Consider the following 17,355-nt stretch of genomic DNA (forward strand, 5'->3'; position numbering starts at 1 on the left):
CTCTGAGATTACTAGAGGCCAAGAAAAATATAGAAATACAACCAGTACCTATATGACAAAGCCATGCTAGTGGCTTAGAAAAATGTCTCTAGCTTCTCAGCTGTAACTTAAGAGAAAACTAAGGATTGCCCCATTCATGGGTCTTTACAGAGTTTTAATGTAATTGTGATCTTTTACAAGTATGGTCCTTATAACTTTAAAGATAGTTTCTGTATTCAGGTTCAAACATGACAATATATGCCAAAGCTTAGTAAACTATAGTCCAAAGATCAAAGGACACTGTCACCTAATTTTGTAAGAAAAGTTCTATGGGAACACTACAATACCCGTTTGGTTACATATTATTTGTAGTTGCTTTCTAGCTTTCTAGCTGAGTACGGAGACAATGTGTGGTCACAGAACCTAAAACATTTTCTCTCACATCTTTCAATAAAATAGCTTATCAGGCCCTACCATATGATAACTCTAATAATAAACATTTTAATGCAAATCTTTAAAATTAAAAATAAACATCTAACAAAAATGTGTTTGTCATCTTTTGACAGGTTAACAGATATACACACATAGAATTGGTTTTCGATACTAAATTAATTTGTGAAATCATAAAGTTCATTTCCAATTTGTCTAGAAATCAGGAAATAAAATGAACAGAAATTAGTATTTATCTTTTGCTTTCTTTTTAAGGCTAAAGTCTTCTTTAAAATACTTATTTTGCATGTATTTGACAAAGCTCCAATCGGGACACATATTTTTTACCAACTGCAGCTTTACCTGGCCTCTAATTTTTTTTGATTCTTCAAGTCAGTCTTTCCTCAAACATCTCCATCAACAGCACACACTTCTGTTCTTTAGTATTGGCATTTTCTTAATTGTATGTGAAAATGTCTGCAACCCCAGTTTCGAAGAAATCTCTTAGTCTCCTACTCTAAATATTCTCTATTTAATACCATAGAAATTCTAGACCTGCTATTTTCCCCCTCAAATTTGTCTTGCTAAGTTTAATATATTGTACTGTACTCCTCATGCTGTTCCCCAGGTCAAAATCCTTCACTGATCTGAACAGTTTTGTATAAAACCTAAAGTCCTCCCATGCCCAATATTTAAGGACCTCTACATGATACAAGGCCACTCATCCTCGGTACTCCTCCAACAGGAGAAGATTACCTCTATTTCAAGCAATCTGGTTGCTTAGCTCCTTGTGACTCCAGTGCTTTTGTTTGTATTATTTTCCTATCTGTGTATTTTTATAAACCAGGCCACTCACAAGTCTTACTACACATGCCATGAAGACTTCCACTTCTCTACTTGGTGACAAATTTCCCCCTCTGAATTTGCATAGTACTTACAGGACATACATTCTTCACCATTTATGTTGTTGTGTATCATTCTTTTTGATACTTGTTTTATTTCTTATATCACTAGTTAAGTGTCGCGCAGAGGAGAGAAATATGCTGTATACTTGATATTGTATAGTACAAGAATAGTTGTATGCATAGAAGGAAACCACTTCCTTGTTTCTTTTTAAAACACATTCATCAGTCCTTTGATGTCACTTTTTATTTGATGTTCAGTGATAAATCAATATTTAAAAGCCCACATTTGAATGTAACTACAAAAACACTACTCAGAGTTTATATATATTTAAATTATTTGTTGATTGCTCATTTCATATTTGTAATATTTAATTTGAGTAACTGTATGTTTAGTAGACATGTCAATATACCTATTGGCTGCACATTAAAGCATGTCTTAAGTTAAATAATATTTTAAAAAGGCAGGTCAAGGAAAAAAACTCAAAGAAAAATAAGCAGAAGTTCAATATTACATTGTAAAATAAAAATATTAATTTACCCTTGATTATGTGATTTTTAAAATGCCTGGTACATAACATTACATAAGGAATAAAAAAGATTTTGTTTCTATTAATGACATACTGAGAAAAAAGTAAACATCCTTAAATCAATCAGGTATCTGGCAAACTGTGTTTAACACTAGTCAAGACAACATTATACTAAGTCATAAATAACTGAAAAGTATGTTAAGTATTTTGGTAAAAGAAACATGCATGAAGAACTTCACTGACTTTTAACCTCACTTATGATCCAAGATCATCCTAGAATTGGACCAGCTTACTTACCAAATTCTCCAGAGATCTAGAACATCATCTCTAAGAAGCAAAATATATGTCCTGGTTTTATTTATTTATACATTTTATCACCATCTTGATTTCTTCTTGGCACCTGATTCTGTCTACAACTAAAGGTCCTGTAGGGGAATAGCCAATGAACACATTTATACTGAAAATGGAATTATTTTGAACTACTTTTCTCAAATATGCACTTGTATTTTGTCTGTTGAGGTTTCTTTTATAAAGCTAGTTTGGAGTATAAGAAGACTACACATGTTTAAAATTAATTATACATGTAATAAACAACCAAAGAAAATACTACTTGTGGTACATATGTTCATAGCACTATGATAGATCAGGTGAATGTATTCGCCATTTGATTTCTTTGTATTCACCATTGATTTCTGATTTTCTAAATTATTCCTCTCTTGTGATTTAACACATTAATGAATAAGATAGATATATCTAGAGGGATTTACAAGATATAATTAATCTTTGAAAGCTTTTATGAGATTCTCCCCAAAAAAGTCTGTTTTTACAACCTCAAAAATTAAAGTGTGCTACGAGTCAAATAAAAGTCAAACTCTTTATCATGATCCAGAGCCCAATGTGGTCTGGCACCTTCTTTCTGCTCTATCTGTCCCACTGTCCTCTACCATGGTCTTTTCATTGTTCCTCAAAGGTGCCATGCTTCTTCCATCTCTGAGATCATTCACTCTGACTTAGAAGCTCAGAATTCCTATGACTCACTGCATCTTATAAAGGGCACCCTATCCCACTGAAGTCAGGCCCTGGCATATATTTTTGTTGTATATTTCTTATAGAATTTATGTCTGAAATATTCATTCATTTGTAATTTTACTTGTTAATTTCTGTCTCCTGCTGCTAAAATATCCACTCTACGAGGGCAGGAATTTGTATGGGTTATCCTGATATCCTCCATACTCAGCTGCTTACTGTATATTAGGGGGCCAAACATCATTTATTAAATAAATATATGGATGGGGGCTAGGGATTTAGCTCAGTGGTTCCAGTGCCTGCCTCACAAGCACAAGGTCCCGAGTTCAATCCCCAGTACCAATCAATCAATCAATCAATCATGGTCCATGATATAAGAAAAGAAAGTGGAAAAGAAACAGAGTAAATTCTTCCCAAGTAAGAAAATTATTTGCTAAAAGGTATCAATATTTAATTCTTTACAAATGATTTTAATTTTTACTCTAGCAAATAAAAAAAACCTCATCCAAAAGAAGAGCAAGAACAACTTATTTTAAAAGATTTTTATTCATAAGTATTTATTTCTAATATGCACTGAGGATAGCTTTTCTTACAATTATGGATCTAAATAATGACACTTCAGGGAAAAATGATATGTACAACATGTTCTTTCACCCATGTGTATGGGAAATACTACAAGGAATTCTGTTCCATCTTCTCAGTGATGAAATAGTCACTCCAATTCTGATGAGTGATTAAATACATTTACCTAGAGAATCAGGTTGTACCATAAGGCATTCTCTAGCAAGGACATTAGAACTCCTTGCCCAGATAGTGGTATAGTTTCAGTTTTCATATTAAACTATTAATATGGTTCTCTTTCAATATTTAGCATGGTTTCTGCTTAATTTCCTTCCTCCAAGATGCTCTTCAAGTGTTTCAAATATTTGTCAACTTAAGTCTCTATAATGCCTAAGCAGCGTGGGTGCAGGTGCAGCTCTACCAAACACAGTAACCATGGCAACACCTAATTCTTATTTAATTTGCTGTCTGTGGAAGAAGTTAAAAAAAAAAAAAACCAAGAAAGAGATAGAGGATAGAGGGAGGAGAGAGAGAGGGAGAGATAGTTGTAGGCAGAGAAACAGGAAGGCATGCAAGAGTAGGAAGGTAAGTGGGACTCAGTCAGAGAGAGAAACCCACAGCCTTTCTAGCTCACTTCCTTTCGCTAAAAATGTCAAAGCTGGGGGAAACACAGGGAAAGCTATTTTTGAGAAAATATCATGGTGATACAGACAAGGAAAAAGTTTCAGCCTGCCTATTTTTGTTGGATTCCCCTTGTATATAGAACCAAGTCTAAACACAGATCCAATCAACCTGGAGGCTTCAGTATGGATCGTTCATGCTCAGAGAAAGCTCCCTAGTTGTCTACATCCCCTGAGTCTGGGCACACATCCCCAGAGCTTAAGCGTCTCCTAAGAGCTCCAAACCACAGGAATGGCCCTAGAGCAGTAACTTGTAAATGTTTCCTGGATGAGATTTAGTCTCCATGCTTTCAATAGTGAATCTGGCAAGTAGCTGGTTGGAATGGCTCTAAAATCTCAAGTCCCTCCTTCTTTTATAACCATGTGAATGTCACAGCTGAGTCACAAAGTTGGGCAGGTATGACTGCCACCACACTCCACCCTCAACTCAGAAAGCAGAAGTATACTAGATTTAGGAACAGAAAGTCAGAATGAACTGGATCATCCATGGCAGCCCTTATCAAGGGCTGAGTTTGAGCCTGAATTCTTGAGTCTCAAGCGTGGTTCCACTATTAACAACCTTAAGAAAGTCACTTAACTGCTTGCTGCCTCAGTTTATCATGAGTACACCAGTTGTTCACAACCCTGGCTCTTGACAATCCTCTTTCCTCATCAAACATCCTCAAAATCATATATAATTTGCATATCTTTATAATTTATGTTCCTTCTTGGATTGGTCAGAGGCACAGAAGTAAGGAATGCATTTAATAATATACAATTTCTATTTGTTCATTTAAAAACTTAATTTGTAAAGGACCACATTTAATGGCCTTTATTTCACATATGTACATACACAATCTTTCTAAGCTACTAGTTAATAGGACAACAAAGAGCTAGTCTATTATATGAGGACAGTATATGAGGAAACAAAAGGAAATACAATTTATTAAAAAAAATCATTTTCTCATTTTCCATAACAGTTTTGGAATAGAGAACTTTAAGATTTCTACTAGAAATCTGCATGATAGTCTTTGGAAAGGGGATGAAGTAAGGCAAAGAGAATATTCAGGATGGTACAACACTTTCAATGCTTCTAATTTTGATTTTGACTACTTTCATTTAATGCAGTCCCACTCAAACTAAAAGAAACAAAAATTATGGAACTGGTAAATGAGTTTGAAAGCTACAAGAACTTAAAAAAAAAAAAGAAACTTCTCAGTTCTATCAAAGGCCATGCTCAGTGGTCCATAATAAAGTTCATCATGCAATTTACGAAGGAGGCAAGATTTTGTATGAGACACAAAAGCTAAAATTGGTTAAAATAAACTCTACGTCATAGTCACTGTATTGTTTCAGGAGAGATTCAGCTTCCAGTAGGATGCTTAATACTTGTGTTTTCTTTGTAGCAAAATTCCTCAGCTTCCATCAGCTCTGACTTCTGCTATTTAAATGAAGAACAACTACATTTTATGCACAAAAGCATTTCTCAACTGCACTTCTTAAAAGATAAAGTAATGAATTTTTCAATTTAGAAAATTTTGATAAACAGTCTTTGATTTTGAGCAGATTTATATTTATCATCAATTTCAATGGAACAATAGAACTCAGACCATCTTGGTCAAGAAAGAAAACTATACTAATACAATCATTCCTCGGTACGCAGGAGAGAGTGGATACAGGATCATCGATGGATACCAAATGTGTAGATGCCAAAATCTCTTACCTAAAATCATGTAGTATTTGCATATAACCTACACACATCTGCTCATATATTCCAAAACATTTTAATTATTTATAATACTCCACACAATGCAAATGTAGTTTAAATAGTTGCTAAACTGTATTCTTTGAAGATAACCACAAGAAGAAAATGCCTATGTTCAATATAGATATAATTTTTTTTCCAAATATTTTCAATCTATGGTTGGTCGAATCATGGATGCAGAGCTGGCAGATAAGGAAGGCAATGTACTTTGAAACTTATCTAATTTAATTTCTTAGTGAATATTAAATACAGCATTATTTTTCATAAAAATTTTATTTAATTTGTGCTCATGTGGAACCAAACGGTGTAGGTTTTAATTCTATTTATATCAAGTGATTCCAAAACACCTGATCTCAACTATAAAAACAGGATATATATAAGAGGCTAACTCTGAGAGGATAATCACATACACCACCACTACCACCAACCCCACCACCACTACCACCACTGCTACCAATTATTTTAGTCCTGACAGACAAACTTGGTGGGTTATTTAGCTGTTACTGGTATAATGATTCCACTGAGCAAAGAAATAGTATGTTATAGCTTGTGCATTTTTGCTTAAACAACACATAAGAAGTAAAGGTGGTACATGTGGAGATGCAGCTCAGCGGTTGTGGGCTTGCCTAACATGCATGAGGTTCTGAGCCTGATCCTCAATACCACACACACACACACACACACACACATAATAATGTATTAAAATAATAAGATTCTTTTTTAGTTATACTAGATGACATATTCAAATAAAAATTGTCCTGCTCAAAGGTATTATTAAAAGTATTTCTTAAGGGGCCAGGGATTTAGCTCAGTGGTTCCACCGCCTGCCTCACAAGCGCAAGGTCCCAAGTTTGATCCCTGAAAAAGTATTTCTTAAGAAAAGGCTAAATTACAATTTTGAGAGGCATGATGCCCAAATAAAACACTAAACTTTCAAAGCTGGGCGATATTTAATTGTCTCAATGACAATCAAAATGTTGTTACATTATTCTTTCTAGTCAGTAAATTGGTAAACATTTTCTATCAATTCATTTTAGCTTATCAGTGCCATCCATTAACAAGGCAATGCAGAATGGATATAACTGTTATACAACAGTAAAATGCAGTAGCCATCTATAAATCCATTAAAAATTAAATAAAGGCTTCATATTAGTATGATTATTCTGTCTCAAAACAGTATATTTACTTGTAAATTTGCCTTACATTTAAAGGACCTAGGCAGTTAAGTGATGAAATACACTAATGGATATAAAAAAAGTAGGCTTTTGATCATTTTGAGGTAGATTCAAGACGGCTAATGATAGTGTTATGAAAACTAACATACTTAAAATCTTTTATTTCAAATTAATTTATCACTTATTGGTTAATTTAGCTCAAAATTTATTAATTAAAACATTTACTGATTAGTTTGGCATTTAATGATTAATTTAACATTTACTAATTGATCATTTAACTTTTACTGATGGACACAGAATAGCTGGCACCTATCTTATTAGGTATATATCAGTGGAATCAGTTAACTAGCAGAAAATGAAGACAATGAACTACCTGACACATGACTTCATTAGTCATTTTAATTTTTTAACAAAGTTGAACCATTTTATTTGGTATCAGATGAATCTAATAAAAGGTCATTTGCCTAACCACATTTTCCATCTTAAAAAATAGTTGGACAGCTGTACCATTTTTTCCTGTGTAATTTTTAAAAAGTAATTTTAAGGGCCAGGGATGTAGCTCAGTGGCAGCATGCCTGCCTGGCAAGCACAAGGTCCTGAGTACTAAAAGAATCCCCGGTACTAAAAAAAAAAAAAAAAAAGTAATTTTAAGAAGGTTGAAGAAGACATAGTTGTGATGAGGAACTATTTATAAAATATGGAACCTGGATAAACTTAGGTGCAAATTAACGGAGAAAACAGAGTAGAAACTGATTTGAAAGGTCTTTCAGAGACACCTAGGGTCAGAGATTGGCACTCAAGGAAGGTTGTTTAAGCCCAGAGATACAAAAGGGAAAGTGGAAAGATAATACCAAGATAGGGAGACAGCCTTGAGAAGGAAAAGATGTTAACATAAACCTGCATGTAAAATGAAGTTCACGGATATAATGGAAAATGAATTCAGTCAAAGTAACAGGCTACATTTTCATTTCCTAATGATTAGTAATAGTCTTGTCAATACAAATGGAAAGGAAGGAGCAAAGGGAAAGTGAAAGAAAGGAGAGAAAGACAAAAAAGGAAAAGAAGGGGAAGAAATCAAGCTGTTTTCTCTTAAAAATAAATTACTTGCTCTAAAAGGCTTACTAACATAACAAAAAGCACTATTACATGTTTCTATGTGTGTGTTTGAAAGGAAAATAAAATTATTTAAAATTTTCCCCAATGTCCACAACATAAATTTAACAGAATGAAGGAAAAATCTAAGTTCTTCATTGTCTAAATTTGCATACAATTCCACTAAAAGGTGTAAGTAAAAAACTTGCAGTGAAATATTACCATAAAGGGAAGTTTATCTCTTAAATGGGAAGGATCAGAAAATTCAAAGGTTAGATTCAAAACATTTTTTATAAAAGCATCAATGAACTGTGTTCACATTATATAAGATTTTTAATTCACTATCGAACTGTTTCTAATACGCATCTTGTCTAATTTTTACAGTGAAGTATGCATGACCTTAGTTTCAAGAATGACAAGGGAGAGGAGGAGACAAAATATTATGCTGAGGTAGAAAAGCAAAACAGATTTCTTCCCTCTCCACCCACATCAACAAAATCCCATCCCCATCCTACACAGACAAATTATAACAGCTGAGGGTTTGTTCCATTCCTCTTCTTCTACCCCCACCCACCCACCTAAACTTTCCCACAGATGTTCTGCCTTGATTTTGGCCCTTTGTGTAACTCATAATAATTGTTTAACTGTTTTTGGTGCCTGGAATCAATTTCTGGGACTAATAATTCTTTGAGAATATCAAAAATTGTTCCTCATAATAAATGGGAATAATTGCTCCCCTAAATGAAGGTAAAAGCCAAATATTTATCAAGAGAGCAAGAACATAAAACCAAATACCTAGAGAAGAACAAGTCTAACATTCAAATATCAAATTAAACAGAATGATGTAAAGAAAAATATTAGTGAAATGATCAAAACACTGCCTTTTCATAAGATGTAGACTGAGTGGATCAAGGCAATGACAACAGAAGAGATACAGAATTAAAGTAGCAAAAGCACTAATGTATCTGAGAAAGTCACATATGACCAGAAGAGCCTATTAGCATCTTTAACTCACATACAGTATATCATAGACAAAGAAACTTGCAATTGTTGTCTTCAAGCCCATACATTTACTAGTTAGGGATTTACCTAAATGACTATAGTACTTCCAGCATTAAAGACTACAGTATTCATCTGGAGGTGGTGTTATCTTCTACTATAACTGATATTTCAGATTCTTTATCTTAATCTGTCAAGAGGACATTAAGCATTCAACAGTCAATAGTCAGGGGCTACAACTAAAATCCCAGGTTGGTTTCCTATGGCTGGCCTCACAAGGACATCAATGAATCATTCAGAGATGTATTTATTACCATGCATACATCTAAGCAAATGTAACAGCTACTTAATTTTGAATGTGAACAGTGCAACTGCATTTATGAAAAGAACAACACTCCAGTCTTTTATCTAATTACCAGTAAAATTCAACACAATATATGTGTGTTACAAGAAAATACAAGGGAACCCACTAACAAGCACCTTTGGGGCAATTATAACATCTGCAAATTGGTTTAAACCAAAAGTGGTAAAGGAACAGAACTATTCCTTCAGGCTTGGAGGATTCTGGACCAAGTTTCATCTCTGGCTGCATATTTCTGATCCAGTTCAAGTTCCCTAAAAAGAAACACATACAAGGGAAAATATCCCTTTCATCTCAGTAGACTGGCATTAGTAGAGGCTGCTGTGGGGAGAGGAAGGCTTCTGCCCTGAGACGGGTGTGCTTCTGGTGTTTGGTTTCCACCCTGTGCCCTCAGTGAAGCTGAAGGGCCTACTCAATGAATGAGGTAATGGCTCTGCCAGTTTCACTGGGTCATGCTCTCTCAGCACATTCTTTCTTTCTCCCTCTCCTGCCTGAGCAGGTGCTGTAAACAAGTCATCCTGAGAAAGAGTTGTGGCAGAGAGTGAGCAAATTCTGAATTCAAAATTCCTGGAACACTGGCTCTGCTTTTGTTAGTCTGGATATAACTGGGAAGAATCAGTTTGTCTGATGAGGGTGGGGGTGGGAGACACTAAGACAAGAGAGAAATAAAAAATAAAAATTAATGTGAAACATTATTTTTAAATGGAAGCTTAATTTTTCAACTGCTTGGATGTCCTGATGTATGTTAAGCAATTTCCCACTTTTCAATTAAAAAGCCTGGAAATTAAATCATTTCAGCAAACTGTAATGGGTGCATAAAATAAAATAAACCACACAAACAAGCAACATATACAGTACCACTGATCATAAAGCCACAATAGCTCTGATAATACCCAAATCATGAATGCAGATGTAAACCTATGAGGATCAGATAGAATTACCACAAAATTAATGTTAACACACAAAAACACAAAGTTCTTTATTGAAAGAAAAAATGCCTTTTATCTTTTCTTGAAGAGAAAATGCTTTGTGTGCATAGGGGGAGGTGTCTGAAACACATTTGATTTATACATTCCTAAGGATTTCTACCAAGAAACACTCACTGCTCAATTAAAGGAGTGTTCTTGTCACATTCAGGTGGAAGGCTGTAATCTTCCTCTTGGGCATAAAATCAAAGCCATTCTAATAGTCTTCTATTTATTCAATCTATTTTGACTGCCACAAAAGTCATAATTGCCCACCATAAAAATGACAGGGTGACACCCCTATGCTTTTAAATTGGGCTGGTACCTGCAGCTTAGGCATGGGGACATTTTGCATAATGTGGCTCATATAAAAGGCTTTGTTCTCCATCGCCTCACTGTGGCTGCAAGCTCAATTTCAGTTTGCAGTCATTTTCTCTAACAGATGGACCATTTTATTTTTTAGTATTTAAGTTAGTTCCTATTAACATTCATTAATCCTTTTACTTCACACCAAAGATTATATACTACCCAACAATATTTTTGTTTTGCATAATTGATTTCATTCACAACATAACCCCAAACCCTCCAAGATAAATTTTAAAGGTTTTGTCTTTTAAGCATCCACTCCCTTTTGTAACATGTTAATGGGTAATGTGTGTGTGTGTGCGCGCGCGCATTGAAACAAAAAGGGTCCGCACTGACTCAGTTTTAAAAGCTCTATGCCCTGGTAGCATTCTGTGGAAGGCTTACAACAGATGGTATACAGCAATTGTTACAAACGAGCTGGTTGCTAACCAAAGCTTTTTATTTTCTGACAAAATCCTGGCGCCTCGATGCCAGGAGGGACTACATCAATTTCCAGTTTTCAAGAATTTTTTTTCCTGCCTCCCTCGGCTTTACCACCCCTCCCCCGTCCCTCCCCACACCCAAACATACACCTCCCCACTCCGGGCCCTCCCACTCTTTCTTGAAATTTCCATCCTTAAACAAAAGACGAGGTTAGCGAAGGAAGGCAGTCAGCACTGCATCACCCCCAAAGAAAGCGTTTAGAAAAGAAGAAAAGGACAGTATTTGCAGCTTTCCACCTCCATCATTAAAGAGGAGGAAAAGTGTATGTGGAAGCGCGAACTCAACCAGACTGGTTCCTTCGTGCCCCGCCCTCCAACACAACACAGCATTGATTTTCATTTTCCTATAATTATGAATATGTTTCAATCCCCCTCTTGTAGCTGTCTCTAGGGGAATCACAGGGATAAATGACTTTAAACTGGCTCATTCGTCAATGTGCAATGCTCTGCGGCTTCACGGGCAAAAAAAGAAAGAAAGAAAGAAAAGGAACATAATCCTCTCCTTCAAATCCCCGTCTTCCATGATTCTCGCACAGTTCAGCCCCTTCTTGCTACAGCTCAGGTAGCGTCAACCCTCAGCACACGAATCCCGGCCTGACTTCAGTCGTCGGTGGTTTCGCAGTGGCACCGAGCAAGGTCACTCGGTGCTCCGCAGACCTGGAGCCGGGGACGTGCCCAGCCCCTCGGTGGTGACATCTGGGGAGGCCGGGACCCCGCGGGCTCTGAGGGAGGACGGGGACGCAGCGCTTACCTGGAGCAGGAGCCGGGGCCGCGGTCTCCGTGCGGCTGCTCGCGGTCCGGGAGCGCCTGGGAGGACGGGGCGGGGAAGAAAGGGAGAAGGAGAAGGAAAAGAGGACGGAGGGGAGGCGAGGACTGCGGAGGATGCTGCCTCCCCGAGAGCCCGCGCAGCCCGAGCGCCCGGCCAGTCTGAGCGCGGAGGCCCCGCCCCGCCCCGCGCCCGGCGCCCCGCCCCGCGCAAGTCCCGCCAGCGCCACGCGCGCCGCAGAGGCCTTGTCCACCGCCGCAGCCAGGGGGCGCCCAGGCCGCTCCGTAGGCCCCGCCCCGCCTGGCCAGGGCGGACTGGGGATGCGGGATGGGTTTCTTCTGAGAGCCTGGAGAACTGTCCTGCACTCCCCAGAGAACTGTCCCCTTCTCCAGAGAACTGTTCCTCCGCAGAACTCTCCCCTTCCCAGAGAACTGTACCCCTCTCCCCAGAGAACTGTCCCCTCCCCTTCAAAGTGAGGTGCAACTTAGAATGAGTTCAAGTACTCTGTGGAATACTGGAAGGTGTTGAAAAGTCACACCACAGTGAGGTGTGGCTTAAACAGTATGCTGAGGAGACAGTAGCTATAATTTAGTTTTGTCACTTAATTAACCACAGAACCATAGGCAAGAGAATATTAGAGTATATTTCTTAGGCTTTTAGCCCAATTGCCTCATTTGCTGATGTAAAACGTATCTCCAGTGAGTGATAGGAGGCTGCAAAGATCAGAACACACCACAGAGCAAGAGGCGAAACCCTGACAGTCACACCCATGCTCGGTGTGCTCCCTCCCTCCACCCAGTCTCATCCCACGTCCTGGGACGCTTGCTAGCAAGGAGGTTGGCAGTGTCAGGGCACACCCAGTAGCAGGGAGCCTGGAGACAGGCAGGCTCCTCCCCAGAAGGTGGCCTGACTGAGAAGGAGATTGTGTTATGTGAATGGAAGAGGGAGTAGGTGTCCCTGTCGGAGTCAGCAGGTGACACTCACTACCCAGGCAGGTGTTCAGTGAGAGAATCTCTTCAGTCCTGCATGCTCTAATTATTGTCTGTTCTTCAGTTCCTCTTATTTCGGGGCTATATGAAAGAGGAGCCCCATTTGAAAAGGATGACCTTGTTGACTTCCTTTACTTCTAGCAGAATTCCCTCTGGATTTCCATCAGTACTAAAGTAGACAGAAGTAACTTCAGGCTTGGAAAACCAAGCTTCCCATCCACACATTTTGCAAACCAGTTGTTTCTATATCTTAATGATTCACGGACTCAACCAAATGCAAATAGCTTTCTGTTTAAGGAACCTCATCATTAGGTGGGAGATAGCTGCCTGTCTAACAAAATTGTCTTAGCCAGAGTTCTGTCAGAAAAAACCCAACCGTATTCAGTAGTTTCATAGAAGGAATTTAATAAGGGAGACAAATTACAAAGAGCTAAACAACAGAGTTAAAACAACTGGAAAACCAAATGGGGGTGAGGGGGCACCACAGCCATAGTTACAAATAAGAAACTGCAGGAGGTTTTAGCAGAGGCAAGGAGCCTGGCTGCTCTGAGGAACTAAAACCACAGTAAGCATGTCTAGTGGGGTGATGGGGCAAAGGGGAGGGCGACTGGGCTACTGCCGGAGAGTCCTCTTCAATCAGAGAGGGAGGGAGAAACACTACAGCTTCTCTTTTTTCTCCTATATTTCAAAATCCTGCCATTAGAGGAACCCAGGAGTCAGCTAACAAAGTAGCATGGAAGATACAGTTGGCAGGGAGTCAGCACCCTACCATGTTGAGAACTTTAGGAGGGGACTGCATGTGTTTAGGTTACCAGTTTAATTCTGTGTCTGAAGAGAAATTATTTTTCTTCAGAAAAGCATCCCTTCCTTAGAGGAGAGAGATTCCTTCTCATATTATGCTTCCCAGAGTGGCAGTATACCACATGCCTTTCCTTTTGTCTTTGGAGGTGCACATGTTATCCTGGCTACATCTATAACAGGGCTTTTTCTCCATATATACCATGATTGGCTTATGGTGTTCACATGTTTCAGGTGTTTCCAATCAAGGGCTTTCCATAAGATGTGTTGCATGAACAGTAGTGAATCAGATGGTTGTAGGTCTAGAATTGTCATTAATTATCTTTTCTTCCTTGGAAAGAAGCACTGCTGAGGGAGGAGTGAAGAAAGAAACAATCCTCCAAAGATCTAGTTCAACTGTGTCTCAAGATAGACCTGCAATTATTCAACCAATAGGTTTGACTTTTCTTCTCGGCTTAATCATTAAGTTGAATTCCTATCATTTACAACCAAAGAAATTTTGATTAATACAGTGCTGGACTCCAATAATAAACCAGAGGTAGGAAAAAACCTGCGAGCCTTGTTTCCACAATTAGGTCTCTTGCTTCTGATTTAAATTCTTAGTTTGTCTTTTTCTCCCAACCCCCTTACCAGGGATCGAAATCAGGACCTTGTGCTAGACAGGCAGGCTCAGCGCCACTGAGCTACATCCCTGGCCCTTGATCTGTCTTTCTTGTCTGGTTTCTTTTAAACTATAAATTTCTCTCGGTGCACTGCATAACCTAAAGAAAACCAATTTTGGTGTGGTATATTTTCATTTAATTTGGAAACATTATTATGCATTGTGATTATTTAATTTTTACATATGTGTAGATTGGAAAGATATTAACTTGTGATTGATTTATGAGTCAACTTGACTGAGTTAATGGTTGCCTGTATAGCTGGAGAAGGAAAAATATTATTTCTGTGTGTATCTGTGAAAGTGTTTCCAGAAGAGATTAATGTTTGAATCGGTAAACTGATCAAGAAGATGATCACCCTTGTCAATCCATTTAGGACCTAATTAGAAAAAAAATGGAAAGAAGAGCAATTTTACCCTCTGTCCATCATCTGGGACATCTGTATTTTTTGCTTTCAAATGTCTCTAAATTCTCATTTTTTATGGCTAATACTCCATTTTATTTATTTTTTTTTAATTTTTTTTGTATTAAATTATTTTATTGGTACATTGTAGGTATACAACACAATTACATTTCTCATTGGGAATTGTACCTTTACATAATGCATCTTGGTTCTTATTTTTTCCCCATTCCTAGCCCTCCCTTCACCCCCTCCACCCTTCCCTATTTACAAAGACTTTATTTCCATTTTTTCCATTTCTCAGCATTTTTTCTTTCCCTTCTTTCCTGTCCCCTGCCCCTCCCACTACCCCTACCACTTTGGACCTTTTCTTCCTATTTTCCATTATTAATTATTCATTCTAATCATTGGTACATTTTAGGTATACAATATAATGACATTCATCATTGGAAATTTGCACCTTTACATAGTCTCTCTTGGTTCTTATTTTTCACCCTTGCCCAGCCCTTCCTTCAACCCCTCCAGTCCTCCCTACTTACAAAGATTTTGTTCCTATTTTTCCATTTTCTCATATTAATCCCATTCTCTTCTGTCCTTTCCCCTAGCCCTCCCACTTCCTTCCCCTTTACCCCTTTTCTTCCTATTTCACATTACCTATTATACATTTAGTCCTTATTTACACTTTCAGTTTCTCACACTAGAGAAACTATTCAGTATTTACACATGTGTGTCCTATTTATTTCACTTAAGAGTATCGCCTCAATGTGCATCCACTTAGCTATAAATGTCTCTAATTTCTCATTTTTTATGGCTGAGTAGTACTCCATTTTATTAAAAAAACCACATTTTCTTTATCCAGTCTCCAGCTGATGGGCATTTGGGCTATTTCCAAGTTTTAGCTATTACAAACTGTGCTGCTATGAACATGGGCACACATATATCACTGTGGTATGATTCTTTTAATTCTTTGGGGAAGATCCTCAGCAGTGGAATAGCAGGGTCAAATGGGACTTCCAGTCCTAGTTCTTTGAGGTATCTCCATACTGATTTCCAGAGTGCTTGCACCAGCCTACACTCCCACCAGCAGTGGAGCAGGGTTCCTCTTTCCCCACAGCCCCGCCAGCATTTGTTATTGGTTGATTTCATGATAGCAGCCATTCTTTGTGGAGTGAAGTGGAATCTCAGCCTTGTTTTCATTTGCATCTCTCGAATGATCAGTGATGTTGAACATTTTTTCATGTATTTATTTGCTATTTCTAAATCTTTGTCTGAGAAATGTCTGTTCATTTCAGATGCCCATTTTCAGATTGGGTCTTTAAATTTGGGGGGTCTGATCTTTTTAAGTTCTTTATAGGTTCGAGATAGTAGACCTTTGTCTGAGGAAGAGCAGGTGAAGATTTTTTCCCACATTGTGGGTTGTCTCTTCACACTGCTGGTGGTTTCTCTTGCTGTGCAGAAGCCTTTTAATAAGAAGAGATTCCACTTGTTGATTGTTTGTGCTAGTTCATGGGCAATTGAGGTTTTGTTCATAAAATCTTTACCGATGTCTTCAAGAGTTCTACCTAACCTCTGTTCCAACTGGTTCAGAGTTTCTATTTTAATATTTAGATCTTTAATCCATTTTGATTTTAGTTTAGTGCACAGTGAGAGATACAGGTCTAGTTTTAATCTTTGGCAAGTTGAAGCCCAATTTTTCCAGCACCATTTATTAAAGAGGCTATCTTTCCTCCAGTGAGGGTGTTTGGCTCCTTTATCAAAGATGAGATGGCTGAGTGTGTCTGGCGTTGTTTCTGCATCTTCTAATCTGTTCCACTGGTCCTCAAGTCTGTTTCTTTGCCAGTACCATGCTGTTTTTATCACAGTAGCTTTGTAGTATAGTTTCAAGTTGAGGGTTGTAATACCCCAGCCATGTCTCTGTTACCTAGAATTGCTTTTGCTATTCTGGGTCTCTTCTTGTTCCAAATGAATTTTTGGATTGTTTTCTCGAGGTCTATGAAGTATGCTGCTGGGATCTCAATTGGAATTGCATTAAATCTATATAGCAGTTTTGGAAGTATGGCCATTTTCACTCTATTAATCCTTCCTACCCAGGAGCAGGGTATGTCTGTCCATTTTCTGCTATCATCTTCAATTTCTCTTTTCAGAGTGCCATAGTTTTCAGAGAAGAGGTCTTTGATTTCTTTCGGTAGGATGATTCCTAGGTATTTCAGTTTTTTGGATGCTATTGTGAAAGGAATTATTTGCCCTATTTCTCTCTCAGTGTGTCTGTCATTGGTGTAGAGGAAAGCTATTGATTTTTGTGTGTTGACCTTGTAACCAGCTACTTGACTGAATTTGATTATTAAGTCTAGAAGACTTTTGGTGGAGTTCTTGGGGTCTTCTATATAGAATATCATGTCATCTTCAAATAATGACTATTTGACTTCTTCATTTCCTATCTTTATTCCTTTTG

At 37.8% G+C, this 17,355-nt stretch overlaps 1 protein-coding gene across 10 annotated transcripts in view; it reads right to left on the reverse strand.

The window, feature by feature from the left end:
- Map2 (microtubule associated protein 2) overlaps positions 1-12,239 on the reverse strand; it is a 268,232-nt gene extending 255,993 nt beyond the window's left edge. For 8 of the 10 annotated variants that reach the window (XM_087206178.1, XM_087206190.1, XM_087206185.1 and 5 more), the window contains exon 1: positions 12,043-12,236. The gene's annotated coding sequence lies outside the window, so the exon portion shown is untranslated. Of the gene's footprint in view, positions 1-12,042 lie in introns of all 10 variants that reach the window. The other 2 variants (XM_087206187.1, XM_087206202.1) reach the window with 1 other exon arrangement.
- Between the last annotated feature and the right edge of the window lie 5,116 nt (positions 12,240-17,355).

Source organism: Heterocephalus glaber, unplaced genomic scaffold, assembly GCF_053883595.1.
Source record: "Heterocephalus glaber isolate CG9 unplaced genomic scaffold, H.glaber_assembly_v1.0 deba00000621, whole genome shotgun sequence".
In the NCBI taxonomy this organism is placed as follows: Eukaryota; Metazoa; Chordata; class Mammalia; order Rodentia; family Bathyergidae; genus Heterocephalus; species Heterocephalus glaber.